This window comes from Prionailurus viverrinus, chromosome C1, assembly GCF_022837055.1.
Source record: "Prionailurus viverrinus isolate Anna chromosome C1, UM_Priviv_1.0, whole genome shotgun sequence".
Taxonomy (NCBI): domain Eukaryota; kingdom Metazoa; phylum Chordata; class Mammalia; order Carnivora; family Felidae; genus Prionailurus; species Prionailurus viverrinus.
Window position 1 is genome coordinate 124,956,206 of NC_062568.1, and position 18,412 is coordinate 124,974,617.

An 18,412-nucleotide genomic window follows, 5' to 3' on the forward strand; every position below is an offset into this window, starting at 1 on the left:
GTTGTGCGAGTGACAGGTATTGAATAATAATGTATCTCATTAACAATTATGATACTACCTTTATCCAATACTGAATTTTTGTGTAATCTCAATCTAAACTGTTCTGAACCATTGGTTTATATATGCTTTTAATGTTAACACTCTATTTTTCATTTTAATTATGAAATATATCATACTTACAGAACCGAGGAGACAAAAACTAAACCAAGGAGACAAAAACATAAAATAAATACACAGCAAAAAACATATAATTACTATTTTAATATCTGGAAGGTAAACCACTATCATTACTCTTTTTCAAAACTGTGTTGGCCAGTATGACCTTAATTTGAACTTTGACCGTTTTCCTTTCATTTCCAAGAAAATATTATGCTGTATTTTTAACTGAACCAAAAGAAAAGAAATAACCTCTCTCTTTCTTATAGTCAGTGCTGACTATAATGTCTCTAAGTAATGAATCATGATGTACAAATATTTTGCAACTTTTGTCTCACTTCCTTAACCTACATGTCTGGGTGGGTTTAAATTTTCTTAAACGTCAAGATATGGCACAACCCTAAAAAAACAATTCGATGGATTTCCTAAAACCACTTCTTTGGGAAACTTTGCCCCTGCCATTGCTCCCCACACAGAAAAAGCCACAAAAGGATATCAGTGGCTACTAAAATGCATAAACATATAGTTTATATCATGCATGAACATGCTAGTGAGAGGTTTGAAAGTTTTGCAATATGTAAGCATTTCCTGAGCAATGAAACATAATAAAATTGATCCTACCTAAAACCCCAAGTCAATCTTTCAAAATCTCTTTTTATGCACTGTGAAATTTCCTTTTGAGCTCTTCCTACTTTTCTCCCCGAACAGTAATTAGTTGATCTTGCCAGTGATTATGGTTTATCGTATTTTTCATATATGCAGCAAGTTATCCTTTGGTAAAGACAATTAAGAATGACGTGTGACTGCTGGCCTTTTTTGAGATCTTTGCTCTGTATATTTGGTCTCCAAACATGATCTTATATTTTTTTCACTCTTGTTTCAATAAGAAAAAAAGCAAAAGAACATATTTTGTTCATATGATTTTTTTATTATTACTATTGTTGTTGTTGTTATGTATCTGTAACCAACCTCCGAGTTTGTGTTCTCTTTCTTTGGCTGACCCATGCATATCTTTCTGAATCATGGTCTTGATCCATTTGGTTCCTTAATGGAACCTGATGAAGTTCCCACTGATACCATAGATTTACTTTCTGATAAATATCACATAAAGGAATAATTACAGTTTGCTATAATGACCAATGCTTATTTCATCAAAATTTTTCTGTTTCAAAAAATAGAAACATGTAAATAAGTGTTACCTCAGGTGATGAAGATCTGTTATAGGACTATTTGTAACTAAATACTACTTACTTGTAAGACTAATTAGGGAACTAAGATATTTTTCTTAGTGATTTAATAGTTTAGGTTTATAGAAATCCGTAACATCAGTACTAACACTAACATTCCCCCTTGGTGACCTGACATCACACTGACTCAGTTCCTTTCCTCTCTGCCTGTCTCTGCATCTGTCCGTCACCAACTTTCTGCACTCTAGTCTCCTCTCTCTGTTATGCCGTCACTCTCTCATGTCCTCTGTTTATTGTCTTACCTCTGTTTTCCCTTCTGCTCATCTCTTTCAAATTCCTTTAACTATCATATCTGGATGAGCTATTTGATCCTTTCTATTGACCCATTTAGAAAACTTTTATTTGGAAGTGAATTCCCATTAGGCCAGCAGTTCTTACAATGTGGTCTATGGAGTACCAATGGTCCCAGATAGGCTTTCAGGGAGTCTGCAAATTTAAAACAATTGCCATAACAATACTGGGATTTCATTTCCATTCTTCACTGTATTGCCATTTGCAATGGCGGTGCAAAAGCAATGATGTGTAAAACCGCTAGTGCCACAGCATAAATCAAAGTAGTGGCAACAACAAACTATCATACTAAGTACATGGTACTCTCTATAGTACTCTATAGTATATACTACACTATAGTATAGTACTCTCTATAGCAACTCTTTTTTTAACAGCTATGAGCTATAATCAATATACCATAAGTGCACAATTAAATGGTTTTTAGTATATTCATGAAGGTGGGCTACCATCACCACTATCTAACTATAGAACATTTTCATTATCCCAAAAAGAAACCCCATACCCATTGGTGCTCACTTCCCATTCTCCCTTATCTACACTTTCTTAACTAAAAAAAATTCCAGTTTCACTTGAAAATGTCCTTGAAAAGCAGTAATCATTATCAATGTTATTAAATCTCAAGCTCTGAGTTCATAATTAAAAAAAAATTGACAGGGGCTCCTGGGTGGCTCAGTCAGTTGAGCAGCCAACTTCGGCTCAAGTCATGATCTCACAGTTTGTGAGTTCAAGCCCCATGTTGGGCTCTTTGCTGACAGCTAAGAGCCTGGAGCTTGCTTCAGATTCTGTGTCTCCATCTCTCTATTCCCCTCCCCCACTCACTCTCTGTCTCTCTCTGCCTCAAAATGAATAAACATTATTTTTTTTAATTGACAAAGTGGAGAAATTATTAATAAAACAATGTGTTGTATTCTAATTCATAATAATTATTTTGAGGGAAAGATTTCTTGTGCAATTGAGTTGCAACCTGAATTTGAAGCTTTTTCATAGACCATTCCTTTTACTTGAAATAATGACTGACAGACAAATAATTACTCAGACTTGAGTATCTATCATATAGTTTCTTGAAAATGAATGAAGTAAGACTACTACTTCAAGGAGAACAAACAATGATGGTCACCAGTTATAATATTTGAGTTTTCAAGATGTTATGGACTGAATTTTTGTGTCTCTCTCCAAATCCATATGTTGGAATCCTACCCCTCAATGTGATGTTATTAGGAGATGGGCCTTTGGGAAATAATTAGGAACAGATGATATCATTAGGGTGGAACCCTTCTAAATGTAATCAGTGCCTTTACAAGTGTCAGAGAGTTTATTACTCTCTCCACGTGAAGATACAAGAAGTCTGTGGTCAGTTTCCCACCAGAACTTGACCGTGATGCCTAGCAACATGATTTCAGGCTTCCAGTTTCCAGAACTTTGAGAAAACACATATGTGTTGTTTATAAACCACCCAGTCTGTGCTACTTTGCTGTGGCAGCCCAAACAAAGACACAAGAGAAAATTAGAATTTGGAAAATTTCTGTCTACGCCTTCAGGTTGACAGTCTCCCAATGCCCACAGAAATAGTTGATGACATTGCTTATTTGGTATCTTGACATCATATAATAAAATGTGTTACCTTTTGAAAAATCTGCATTTCTCAGTGAACCAATGTTTTCAGAAACTTCGTCATTGTGTTACAATATTATGCATCAGCAAAGGATCCATTCAAAGTACAAGAAAGTAGGTGAAGGGGATTAAGAGCACACTTATCTCAATGTGCACTGAGTAATACATGGGACTGTTGAACCATAATGTTGTACACCTGAAACTAACAAAATACTGATGTCCACTGCACTAGGTTGCAGTGTATTGTTCAAAACTTGGAGGTATTCAGTTATACAGCAGCCATGCTCAAGAAATTGCCAGCGACTGCTTTCCTTGAGAAGATCCCCTGGAGCTATACTCAGTTTGAGGCCATTCAATATACTGGAAAGCATATAGCTAAGTGTTCTTCCTTGGTATCTAGCTGTACAACTATTTTACATTCTGTAGTAACTTTTCCATATCCAGAGTTTCTCAAAATATCTCTTCTACTTGATATATCTGTCTGTATTTCCAAGGAGCAATAAATTATTGAGGATTATTGAGTTAAAGGTGTTAGTGAATGTCAGACTTAATTATCCAGTGCTTTCTCCATTTGCTCAACATTTCATTCTACTTGTCATTTACTTTGGAGGAAGGAGATTGTCGTATTGGTTCCATCCATTTGGCCCTATTGTTTTTATCATTAGGGTTTTTATCATTAGAATTGCTCATCGAATGGAACTGGGTGTAGCATAGAAGTTTTAAGATTCTTCAGGTTCTCCCTTATTTTGCCAAGTTTCTTCTATAAATCAGGGTTTCATATATAATACATTTTAACCAACAATGATGGAGTGTTGTTTCTTCAGTTTTTGTTTGGTTACATTAACTGCTCTCAACCTACTGATACTTTCAGACTTATTTAATAAAATATCACCATATTTACATTTTGCTTTAAATTTTAGTGTTTTGAGATGAAAATTTTATTTAAATTAATCACTGAATTAAACATTTAAATATAAGATCATTGGCATTATTATTCACTTATGAGGAAATCAGTGTTCAGGTGGGTCATTTACTCAGGACAACTTAGTGGGTGATATAGAAGAATCAGAATTCGAACTTGAGTGCTATATTTTTACTTCAAATTCTCTATCACTATCAATATGTTTTAACTTACTTCACTTAAAATATTGTGTCCTGGGGTGCCTGGGTGGCTCAGTAGATTAGGCGTCCTACTTCCGCTCAGGTCGTGATCTCACATTTCATGGGTTTGAGTCCCAGTCGGACTCTGTGCTGACAGCTCAGAGCCCAGAGCCTGCTTCGGATTCTGTCTCCCTCTCTCTCTCTCTGCCCCTTCCCCACCTTCTCTCTCTCTCTTGCTCTTAAAAATAAATAAACATTAAAAAATAATAAAATAAAATAAAATAAAATAAAATAAAATAAAATAAAATACTATGTCCTGAAATAGCCATTTAAGTGATTAATAGAATCAGTTTCTCCGTAGAGCTTTCCCTAAATAATGTCTGGATGTTTGCATGAGTGAGAGACTTGGAGGTTATATACTGACGGATGACAATGTCAAACACATAATTAGGAGCTCTTGTTTTTCTTCCTTTCTTCTTTTTTTCCTTCCTTCCTACCTTCTTTTCTTCCTCTCCTCTTATATTACTTGATGGCTTAATGTATGAAGGAATTAACATCTGTAGGATGGGGTAGTTCTAATTATTGGTAGTCAGTACCAATAAAGGTAAAAACTATACAGGGAAATATAGAAGGGAAGGCAAAGACAATAGACTAAGAATTTAACTGTAACACTGATTAGAAAATTGAACTTCTATTCAGCTCTACAAGTCCTCATGAGGAATCATGTGTCCTAAAAGTAAAAGTGAATAAAGTTCCCAATCAAATTTTCTAAGATGGGTCAGGAATATGTTACATATGAGAACTCAATAAAATTGCCATGGAAAAAATGAATAATGATTGGTTTCCATTCTCTAGCACTTCTGGATCACTGAATGAGCAAGATCAAAGAGATGATACTCATAGATAAATGAGAAGCTGGTTCAGAATGAATTCACTATTATTTATGTAAAAGTTAAAAAAAAGAACATTCACTATTAGTTATGTTACCTCAGCAGCATGGATATCTATAGTACTTGGGGATTTGTAACACTTACCATATTGTTACTACTATTTGTTACTGCAAATACTTGCCCATAGACTTTTAATTCACTAGCTAATATTCATAATATGTTGCTTTGTATTTGAACTTTTTGTTGAACCACAGAAGAGAGGCATGGCTTTCCCTAAGACAACTGGCTGATTAGTCTGTACGTGCAAATTTTCAATTTTATTAATGCAATTGGCAAATAATTGGTAATCAGTTGGTACATAAAATGCCACTCTTTCTATGTCTCACTTTGCAAGCTTGTTTTGTAGATAAGATTTGTGAGAATATAAAATTCCGAGTTGAAATGAAAACAAATTTATATTATAAATAATGCAAGAGAATGAGAGATCAAAATCAATAGATAATTGATTATTCTGTTGGTAATATAAATTCATTTTTAAAGAAAATATAATTTGGATTCACTTGTAATATCTTCTGAGATTTCAAAATAAATTATTTAAGGAGAGAAATAATGAATGAACACAAATGAAAGACTAAAAAAAACGCAGGATAAAATGCCTATACCAGTTTGCCTTTTTAAATTTTGGAGCTAAGTTCCATACGTAACTTTTCTTTGAATTACTAGAATATACTGTGCATAAAAATATTATAAATCCAGTTACTATTCTGTTAAAATTAAATGACACTTTTCGGTTTTATCAGAGTGTTAAAAAACAGTCACATAGTCTTACAGTTTTAAATGGGTGAAACAGCAGTTTTCCACAGTTTAAATAACTATTTGCTCTTTAAAAAAAAATAAAGAAAAAAAATTTGTTTCCAAATAAGATTTTAAAAGGTTCAAAATCTGTAGCTATCATTTAAGTTATATGTTGAAATGTGTCATTAGAAAACATTTTTTTTGTCAGATAGCAGTCATGTAGTCAACATTTCACATGTTTAGTTATAATAGAATGTTCAATATTTTTGTAGGATAAAAAACCTTTGTCCACTTCTTCTCACTAAAAACTAGCATTTATTTCATCCAACTAGACATCTCTGAACAAACTATTTACTGTTGACCTACATCCTCACCACCACCATCATTATGAACAAGGTGAGATAATGAGAAGGCTCTGATTTTAAGTTTTAAGGACCTAGAATTGATTCTCATGTTTGTACTTACTATATGCGTGGCTGGAACTAAATTAGCCATTTATATTCACTGACTTTGTTCTACTTTATCTTTTTTTGGGCAAGCATAAAATTACACCTGCCCAATCAACATAACAGAGTTGATGAGGTCTGTGACTTGCTTGCCTAGTAAAAAATCTGAAGACTGAATACATGTGCCAGTTTTAGGGTTAAATACACTATCTTTTGGACAGTTATGATGGGCCATATGTAAGCAGAACAGAAAAAAAAAAGACTATGCAGAATGAAAAAGAAGAAAGACACAACCCTAAGCCAAAGAGAGATAAATTATAATGTAATCTCTGGCCCAGTTGAGCATGCTACACTTTAAATGCTCCATGAACCTGTTTGTTTAATTACTATTTCTTAGAAAGATTTCTCTTAAGAAAGGATTGTCTGAATAAACAAATCCTAATAAGAACCTGTAAATAATCTGAATTTATTTCAAGACTTGAATTTGGGGTGGGGAGAGTGGTGGGGAAATGACACAGGATAAATTATGAAAGCAGTAGAGGGATTTCATCTAATAAAATTAATTCTAGTGTATATATTGAAACAAATACAGGTTTTTTTTGTTGATACTATCCTCACATGGACAGAATAATATTACTCATCATAAAGCCACAATTTATTAAACATCACTTTATGAAACAGAGAAGAGAACAAAACTTCTCTTCATAATCTCATTTATTCAATTTTATTCCCAACTTTTCAGTCATTTTTTTTTTAGTGAGGGAAGGTAGGGGTGCATGGGTAGCTCAGTCTGTTGAGTTTTCAACTCTTGATTTCAGCTCAGGTCATGATCCCAGGGTTGTGGGATTGAGCCCTGCATTGGGCTCTTTGCTGAGTATGGAGCCTGCTTAACATTCTCTCTGTCTCTCTCTCTCTGTCTCTCTCTCTCTCTCTCTCCCCACTCCCCCACTCGTGCATGCTCTCTCTCTCTCTTTCTAAAGTAAAAAATAATAGTTTAATTTAAAAAAAAACTCTGGGAGATGTGCATTAAAATATTAAACAGTTAGATAGCTAAAGTATAGCTTTGAAGCAGGAAGTCTGACTTCAGATTTCAAATTCTTAACCAATGTAATGTAGCACCCATGACTCCATTGCACCCACATATACCATATGAAGGAAGGAATTCATAAATGAAAAGTCCTAAGTTTCTAACAAACATCTTAATATGCCTCCTGAAATCTATTTCTCCAGAAGATCTGAAAGAAAATTCTTAAATTTCTAGACAACTAAATCTTTGTCCTTTTTTAAAAGTAGGCTTCATACCCAAGACAGAGCCCAATGTGAGGCTCAAACTCACAACCTTGAGATCAAGACCTGAGCTGAGATCAAGAGTTGGATGCTTAACTGACTGAGCCACCCAGGTGCCCCTAGATCTTTGTCCTTTTGACGTAAGTAGCCGTTTTCTACTTATGTAGATTTTTTTCTATGAGGAAATTTATATTTTTTGTAATTACAAATAACTTTCCTTGCACAGGTGTTACTCTTTTATCAGATGAACTACTGCCAATTTTTTTCTGATGTGTAATTTAATCCCCTAAGTGAATTTCTAAGTCATTGTTCTCATGTTGTATGACATGATGAAGTTGACAATGACTATGGCATTAGTAAAACACCAAAAAAATGACTAATTTAGCACTTAGAATTTCCCAACCTTGAGCTAAGACTTTAGTGTATATAGTCTATTTTATCTTCTCATTGCTCCATCTCCAATTTACTCGTGAGGGCACTGAGAATAGAAGCCAAGGAACTTTCTTAAGACAACATGATTAGGAAGTGATGGACTGGATTGGAACCACAGGCTGCTTGGTGGCAAAGCCAGTGCTGCTAGCTTGTGACATCTTCCACACAGCTTCCAAAGTAACCCCAGGGCACACATTGTCATTCCTGGCTTGGTTAGTGAGTGTTCTTCCCCTGTATCTACGCAACTTTCCACAGATAACTAGAATTTGTGTGAAGTCTAAAATCAAGCCCTGAAATTCAACAAAATATATCTAGGCACTGGCATTCTAAGGATTCTGGCCACTCTGGGCCATTAAGATTGCAGGCAGCCTCCCATAGTGGACACTTGTCAGTCTTGGTCAGTTCTGCCTGAAGAGCAGATCTAGTGGTGGCATGGTGGCTGCGCTGTTGTTCTCATTGCCGACAGTGTCATGCTCATGAGGCTGTCCTCAATAGGCAAATGCTGTATTCTACTTCCTGCTCCATGACCCTCTGGAGATTTGCTGTCACTATGTCAGTCTGTGGTGAGATCCAAAATCCTTCCTGTGAATTCCTTTTTAAATTTAGTATGAATTGCTTTCTGTTTTTTGCATTCACTATTTCTAAAGTGCTAGAGTCTGCTTGCCCTCAACAGTAAGTTTGAATATTATGACAATGATGTTTCTCATTTGAAGGGCCTGATTTAGAGTGTCATAAAGAGGCTAAGCACAGTCTGTAATAGATATCTTATAGGCTTCTGGCTCAGTGCCCAAACTGCAAAGTGTAGTTTTGATGGAACAGAAGGGAGACGAGATAATGGGTCTAGATTGCTTGCTGAATTCTTATTTATCTACTTATTGGGAAGAGTTCATAGTGAGAGTGTAAGGCGTTTTCACAAACACTGGAGCAATCTCTATGAGTTACATACCTCTGGCCCCACAGAGCTTGAAGATGCTTTATCACCTTAGCTAAATGAGAAATATTAGCAAATGTTCCCAACTGGAGTGTTGCTGGAAATAAGGCACCCTAACAACTAAGGTTTTAAACTTGATACATATGGGTAGGTTTTGGATTAGTTCTTATAAATATCTACATTTCTAGATGTCAACATAATTGCTAATTTGGGACTATCTACAACTATTGAAGAGAAAGCTGATTTAGCTGCATTTAAATATATACTAGCCATTTCTGTTTGGTCTCCTAGACTGTTCAGTCTTTGAAAACATAGAATTCATCTCACTCAGGACTGCAGTTCAACTCTGGCACGTAATAGGTGTTCAATAATGTGTCGTTGAAAAAATTCTAGACAAACTTGAATAACAAGGAGAGTCCTATTAGGTCCATCACCACAGCATATTTTATTGGCCTCATAAGCATATCTCAAATCCATGTAGTGCTTGGATTTTTTTACCGAAATCACCGTTATCCAGAGTGAACTTCTGAAATACTTTTTAATTCACCTACCTATAACCATTTTATTATTTTCAGCAGTCTATTATCATTATTGGAGCCAAAATAATAATTAAAAACATAAATGTGATTATGATACAGCCTTAATTAAAAGCTTTCATTACTTTATCCTTTAAAAAATAGAGACAGCTTTCCATCGCATGAGTAATTAAGTCCCACATCTGCCCTGTGTGTCCTCTTGAAACCTCACCTCCTGCCATTTTTGCCATTCCCCTTTACACATCGAGCTGCTAGCCTGCTGAGGGATCCTGAGGGGCTCCCTCCTGCCCTGCCCCTCCACACATGCAGTGTTGTTTGTCTCATACTCTCTAGATAGCAGACTCCTCCTTCTTTTGGATTTCAGTACAAACATCATTTCCTCATATAATGGTGGCTTGTAATTTTTATTCATAGCACTTATGATGGTTGGAAGTTTTATAGAAATTTGTGTGGTCATTTTCTGATGCCTGTCATTTTCACTGGAATTTAGGTTCAACGAGATCAGGGACCATGTCCATTTCTGCTTACCATTGTATATCTAGATTCTGGTACAGTACTCTGTATCTATTAGTAGTCATTGACCGAAAGAATCATTGAATGCATAACCTTCCCATGCGTTTCAACTGTATTAAACATTCCAAATAAACATTTTGAAGGGAAAAGGTGCCTATTTATTTGAATAAAGAAGTAAACAACATCAGCTTTCAGACTTTACTATTCTCTGACCCTGGAGTAGGAGAGAAGAGAAGAAACAGAAAGCAAATTAGGCAAAACATAGAGAGTTGGTGAGTCTGGGGAAAGGGTATGATTGCATAATTCCTGAAAACTTTCTGTAAATTTGAAATTATTTATAATCAAGAAGTTGAAAAAATTGCATAGCAGAGTATCAGTCCTATAATATGTGTGTAATAAATGGAAGCTCTTAATAAATGAACAGGTCACCGCATGTACCTTCTATTTATTTTCTGTCCTTTTCTTTAAGAAAAAATTAAATCATCACATGACACTTTCTCATTCATCAAGTTTGCTATGAATTCCAAAGCATTATTCAATATTAACGTATAAAGACTATAATTTTTATGTTCCTGGATTTGTGTTTTATTTTGTTTTAATATAAATAAAATATTTAAGTGCGTTTATTTTAAAGCACTGATGTCTCAATAGACAATAACTATGTGAAATTGCATAAAATAAAATATTCTCATTAAAATCTGTTTTCTACATAAGTAACAACAGACAAGTATTTTGTTATATAATTTAAAACAATACAATTTTTTATCATACTTTATTTAATTTAAAGAAAATAACTTATTTTTTGTGACTAATTAAAAAATGTTAAAGAATAAAATGCAATGACTTTTTTTTTTTTGCCTAATTTTAGGAAGACATAGGTAATTCTCCATAGACTACCCATGTAATTCAATCAAACTTAGCAGTCTTTATTTTTCAACGTTTTTATTTTTATTTTTGGGACAGAGAGAGACAGAGCATGAATGGGGGAGGGGCAGAGAGAGAGGGAGACACAGAATCGGAAACAGGCTCCAGGCTCTGAGCCATCACCCCAGAGCCTGACGCGGGGCTCGAACTCACGGACCTCGAGATCGTGACCTGGCTGAAGTCAGACGCTTAACCGACTGCGCCACCCAGGCGCCCCTTAGCAGTCTTTAATAGTAGGTGTATTTGTTCATGCAAACAAAGATAAACAAATTCATCACAATAATTTTTGGACCTGGGAAACAAATAAAAAGTTTGATATTAAATTATTACTTGTTCTTAAACACTTGTCTCAAAATAATAATTCTCATAATTTGTGAAATATGTTCTCATGAAGGATGTATTTGTCAATGTATATGACAAATTATTCCCATGTCTTGACTGTCTTGGTTCCTCTCATTTTATGTCTTGTTTGTGTTTTTTTATTGTTTATTTATTTTTGAGAGAGAAAGAGAGAGTGGAGGAGGGGTAGAAAGAACAGGAGACACAGAATCCAAAGCAGGCTCCAGGCTCCCAGCTGACAACAGAAAGCCCGATGTGGGGCTCAGACTCATGAACTGTGAGATCATGACCTGAGCTTAACCCACTGAGCCACCCAGGCACCCTGTTGTTTGTTCTTAAAGAGGAATTTGAGAAGATTCAAGGTGGTTTTACAAAATATGTCTTAGTGTATTGCAGTCCTATCAAAAGCAGCCTTCCTTTACTGCTGTCTTCCAAACAACTCTTTATATCAAGGATAATGTTCTATTCTTCCTTCTGCCCCAGTGTTATTTTATCCAAAGTTATCTTTCAACTTTTGTTTTTTAAAGAAGCATGAATTTCAATACTTGAAAAATGCCTTGGGCAGAATATAAGTACTGGTACATCTCTGTTACATTGTACATTTGAAATAATAATTAGTTCTTTAATATTGAACTTTGGTATTTCCCATGGTTCCTTATCCAAAGAAGTTGACATAATAGGGCATAACAATATAATTTAAGGCAAAACCCTTTATACATTGAGTGACAGTTCCTGCCCTCTTAATATTAGCTTCCAAATTAGAAAATAAAATATCTTGTATATCATACAGCATCTATAACTAGGTAAATAAAATAACCCATATCTAAGTATTTTAATGTCTTAGGTAATAGGTTAATAATAATAATATATTCCTTATTTCATTTTTCTACAAAATAGTTGAGGCTACACATATGTAAGTGTAAATTATCTAACTCAGAAGGAGCATAGTTATTATTAAAATGTCAGTCTTATTACATATAGGGGAAATAAAATTATACACACATATGTATGCATTTTCATACATATATCATTTATTAATGAATATATATGAAAAATATAATCAAGAGGCAATTAATGATACAACGTTTTACAGGTAAGCAGGAAATTTGTATAACTTCACTATCTACAACTTCTTATAAAACTAAGTTGAAATTGCAAAAGTAATAAGGGTGAAATTACAAGTTTCTTGACGAACACTCTCCTTAAACAAATTTTTCAGAAGAAACAGTTTTTATGTACATTTCTTTCCTTAGACATAAGACTTCTGTTGAAATAGCACTCATCGTAAAAGAAAATGATACTTTGGGTAGTATGACTGGTTCTTGCTCATATTGGATGACTACTAAGATAATATACTTTGGTACTCAACCTGCAGAATCGTGGACCACCTGAGATAGATTTTATCAAAGCTTGTAAATCTCATGTGATATCATAAAGATCACATGATTAATAACTTTGGTTTTCTGAATCAATCACCATTGACTAGGGAAATGGTCCCAAGGTAGACTCGGGCATATTGCAATTAATTTCTTTTTTTTTAATTTTTTAATGTTTATTTATATTTGAGAGAGAGAGACAGAGAGAGAGAGAGAGAGAGAGAGAGAGAGAGACCAAGTCTGAGTGGGAAAGGGGCAGAGAGACAGAGACAGAATCTGAAGCAGGCTCCAGGCTCTGAGATCTGAGCTGTTAGTTGTCAGCACAGAGCCTGACAGGGGCTTGACCTCAGGAGCAATGAGATCATGACCCCAGCCAAAGTCTGACACTTAACCAACTGAGCCACTCAGGCACCCCTATTGCAATCAGCTTCTGATTATAATTATCAGAAATTGTTGCTTGAAGACATGTGGCAACTTAAAAAAACAGAAGCAAGCTCCCACTGTGCCTTAGCCTGGAGAGAAAAAGGAAAAGATAGCATTATCAGTCTCCAGGATTTGGTGTTACCCAGTTGAAGCTGTGATGTGACAGTGCTTCTTAGCTGGAGCTTGGTTTATAGGGAAGTGGGTTGTCTTACAGGCAGTTGAACCCCAGGGGAGATTCAACCTCTGCTAAAAATGTTGCCTTTATAAAGCAAAGAGAGAAGGAATAGTGCTTACTTAATGGCCAAGTATATAAAGTGATGAAGACTATGCCTGAGCTCAACTGCATGAACTTCACCTTACCAAGAATTACCTGGCTGTCACTATTGTTGAACTCCCAGTCTATTGATAGCACAGACCAATGATTCATCTAAACATGGTTTTATTTACTAAGAAGCTCTGACATAATCTGACAGCAAGTTGATGACAATGGACCGCTTCCATTTGTAATCACTGGAACACCCACCTCCTTAGGATGTCAATTTGACTTAACTGCACCATCACCTATAGATACCATCCTTGTGTCCTTTAATATACTGATTTTTTTAAGTTTAGTTATATATTTTTAGTGAGAGAGAGAGAGCATGGGAGGAGCAGAGAGAAAGAGGCAGAGAGAGAATCCTAAGAAGGTTCCATACTGTCAGTACAGAGTCTGATGCAGGGCTCAATCTCACGAACTGTAAGATCATGACCTGAGCCAAGATCAAGAGTTGGATGCTTACCTACTGAACTACCCAGGTGCCCCTACAATATACTGATTTTAATCAGGAACTCAAATCCTGGAAAAATAAATATAGCTTAGTGTTTACTTCCATGTGAATCATTATAATTTATCCTAAAAAATAGTTAGCTTCTATGATGGATTGGTTCAATAGCTTACTGTAGGTTCATTTACATTACTAGCTAGAAACTAATGCTGTTAGACATGAAGATACTTCCTTTACATTTTAGTTAAACTAATAATTTTAAAAATCTGTATTTTTAAAGCCATTTGGATTTTCTGTTAATTGAACACAAAATACAAAAGTGTTCCTTTACTACCCAAAAGTTTATTTTAAGCCACTCTGCTTTTATGAAAGACCTGTTTTTCCTAACTGAAAGAAATCTGAAGACCACTGTTGCTTTTACAAATTGGTAATGGTTTCTTTGATTTATGCCATTTTAGCTTACAAAAGACTTCATAAGAATGCTATGCTTTTGGATAGCAGGGGAAAGCCATAGTGCTAAAGTATGTAAGAATTTTTGTTTAGGACAATTCAACCCGAGTCAGTGTTATGATGCAATCTCCCAAAAGAATAATAAAAAATTGAAATTAATTACTAGAACACGAGGGACAATTCCACATCTGAGATACTGTAACCAGGTTTAAGCACAATATAATAAGATGCAGAATGATGAAATGTGGTGTATCCTTAGAAGCTAGTACATAAAATGATGAATATGGCAAAAATAATGTAGATTTATGGCATATTTATTATATGTGAGGCACTGGGTTACAATTTTACAAGCCACATTTTATTAAATCTTCCAAGCAAATGGTAATAGTAAATATATCTTAATATTAATATAGAGAAATATTGAAAGAACTGAAAATCTATTGCCATAAAATGATTGCTGTCATAAATGTTAAAGTGTTTTGATGTGGAAAATTTATTTTGTATATCTACTGAGTCCAGGTCTGGAGCCAGATTGAAATGGCAATTGGAAAGCAGACTTTAAGTCAGCATTATTAGTATAGGTATAGCTGGTCAAAGTGGAATGAGCTATTTTGTAAGGCAGTCAGCTGGAAATACTCAGGTAGTGTCTGAATTTCATTTTCTCAATATTAAAGTAAATAATGCTGCATTGGGTGGGGCAACAGAATAAATAATCTTGAGTACATCTTCCAACTGGACAATTTATTTGATGAACAAGCTGTAACACATTCGATCATATTAGCAGTCTTAGTGGGTGCTCCACTTACTTAATATGAGAGCTAATATGCCCCTTGAGTTCCTAAAAGGACCAAGTACTGTGGAAATTATTTTATTTACATTATTGTATTTGACTCACACACAGTTGTGAGATACTGGTATTGTCTTATTTTCAAATGAAAAAACAACACAAAGAGAAGTTAAATAATTTTTCAAGCCCACGAGCCTACTAACTGAAAGAGCTTGTATTTGAACCAGGATTGCTCAAGTGTTTTTGTTTTTTGTTATTTTTTTTAGCATCATTCATAGTTTTGGCCATACAAGCTGTGGTCATTCTTATTAATATAAGAAATCATTTATCGTCATGACTTTACCTTGAAAATAATTCTGATGGAATCCTACAGAGTTACTATATGGCAGCTAATGTGTGCTCCATACCCTAAGGAATAACAAAAATCTGGTATTTTCTTCTGACAGAGAATACCACACACGTGATCAGGTTCGCATTCATGTGTGCACAGGTGCACACATAAAAACACGCACATCACATCTAATTATTTTGATTTCAGTTTGGAAATATTAAATGAATGTGTATTCCAGATATTGTCTTTGTTCTGGAAATTTATTTTTAAAATTCTATTAACCTCGTAAGTATCTCACACTAGTGACGTGACCTTTCCAGGACACACTCCAAGATATTGAGGAATCAAGGGTGAAGTATGAACAGACCTTGTCCATTCTTTTTTTTTCATGTTTACTTATGGTTGAAAGAGAGAGAGAGAGAGAGTGAGAAAGAGAGAGAGAGAGAGGCAGAGATAGAGGAAGAAGAGGATCCAAAGCAGGCTCTGTGCCGACAGCTCAAACTCACAAACTGTGAGATCATGACCTGAGCCCAAGTCAGATGCTCAACTGACTGAGCCACCCAGCTGTCCCTGGACTTGTCCATTCTTTTTTTTTAAAAATTTTTTTTCAACGTTTATTTATTTTTGGGACAGAGAGAGACAGAGCATGAACAGGGGAGGGGCAGAGAGAGAGGGAGACACAGAATCGGAAACAGGCTCCAGACTCTGAGCCATAAGCCCAGAGCCTGACGCTGGGCTCGAACTCACGGACCGCGAGTTCGTGACCTGGCTGAAGTCGGACGCTTAACCGACTGCGCCACCCAGGCGCCCCTGGACTTGTCCATTCTTAAGTGGCCAAATTTTAGTTTAATAAAAAGAAACACACACACACAAAGAAAATGCTTAAGTTCAAAAATTGCCATTTAATTTTTTGACTACTCTAGATCTCTTCTAAGAGGAGCAAATGGCATGAATCATCCACCTCATTATAGTAATGTCAGGGCTTGGTTTAGCTTGCAGCAACATTTATTCTCTGTGCCTGGTTACATCTCTGTAATAATTAGAGAGATTTGGCAATGCTGCTTATGTAACCATTGACCATAAATTACAGTTAGACCAAATAGCTTTGGAAACTGATGGCAGGGCAGCTGACACTTTTAATTTACTGATTCTGTTGTCATTAGTGCAAAGTAGGTGGTAAGGTGAAAAGAGGGTCAAGGCTAAATTCTTCACATGTTGAAATTCTGCCCACAACCACAGCCGACAATTACCCTTCATAAAAGATTATTCAGAGAGTCTTTTAACAAGAGTGACATCTGCTGGCCCACGTATGCAATTCAAACTACTCCATATTTATAATCATTTGCAGTAGCCTTACTTTATATCTGCAGATGGCAAATCAGCTGAATTTATAATTACAAAGGACAATATTTAGCACAATGGAGCTCTTATTCAGTGATTTTGAATTTTTAGTTTAAACAAAATGACTCTAAATACCTTTGCTTTTTGTTGTGACATTCAATTTGCAATATTTTTGTTTATGTGTTTTTTCTTTAGTGGAAATGCCAGATTTTTTAAAAAAAATTGAATACAGAATCGTTATGGTTTACAAATGTTCTGAAATGTTATTTTTGAGCAGTTGATTGCGATAATCCAAGACAGCTAAGTTGAATGAAGTAATTTGATTGCAAAAATATCACTCATGGTTTTTTTTTATTTTTTTATTTTTTAATATGAAATTTATTGTCAAATTGGTTTCCATACAACACCCAGTGCTCCTCCCAACAGGTGCCCTCCTCAATGCCCATCACCCACCCTCCCCTCCCACCCACTCCCCATCAACCATCAGTTTATTCTCAGTTTTTAAGAGTCTCTTATGGTTTGGCTCTCTCCCTCTCTGACTTTTTTTCCTTCCCCTCCTCCATGGTCTTCTGTTAAGTTTCTCAGGATCCACATAAGAGTGAAATCATATGGTATCTGTCTTTCTCTATATGACTTATTTCACTTAGCACAACACTCTCCAGTTCCATCCACGTTGCTACAAAAGGCCATATTTCATTCTTTCTCATTGCCAAGTAGTATTCCATTGTATATATAAACCACAATTTCTTTATCCATTCATCATTTGATGGAAATTTAGGTAAAACATTTATTATATTAAAAATAAGAAATGCCCATTATTTATACCTCATTATATGTAATTGCAGAATTTGTTCGTATGTAAAATTATAAATATATATATGAGATTTTGAGTACTCATATGATAATGTTAGAAACATTGTGTCCCCAAAGAAACTATATCAGATTAAGAAGCATTAATATTCTTTTGTGATATATACATATGATATATGATCATATATGATATATATATCTTAAATATAGTCTTATATATAGTCTTAAATATATATAAATATATATATTAAGATACTCTATAGAATTGTTTTTTAAACAAAACAGATACAAAGGCACATATACTAAGAGCATTCAGGCATGTATATTGTTGATCATGTCCATTTCCCTCATTCCTTAAACTAACTCAACTCAAAAAATAGCAACTCAAAAAATGTTAACTTCCATATATCACATTTTTGAGTTTCTATATATATGCTTTGTCATTTCTACCAATCTAAATATTCTGGAGACATCATTGAAAAGGGAAGTGAAAGATTTGCATTGTATCCTTCAGTCACTATTAATTATCTTAGTCACTTAGCCTTTTTTGGTCTCCATATTCCCACCTGTGTAGTTTATAATATCTACCTTGGAAAGTTCATGCAAGAATAATTTTAATATACATAGAAAA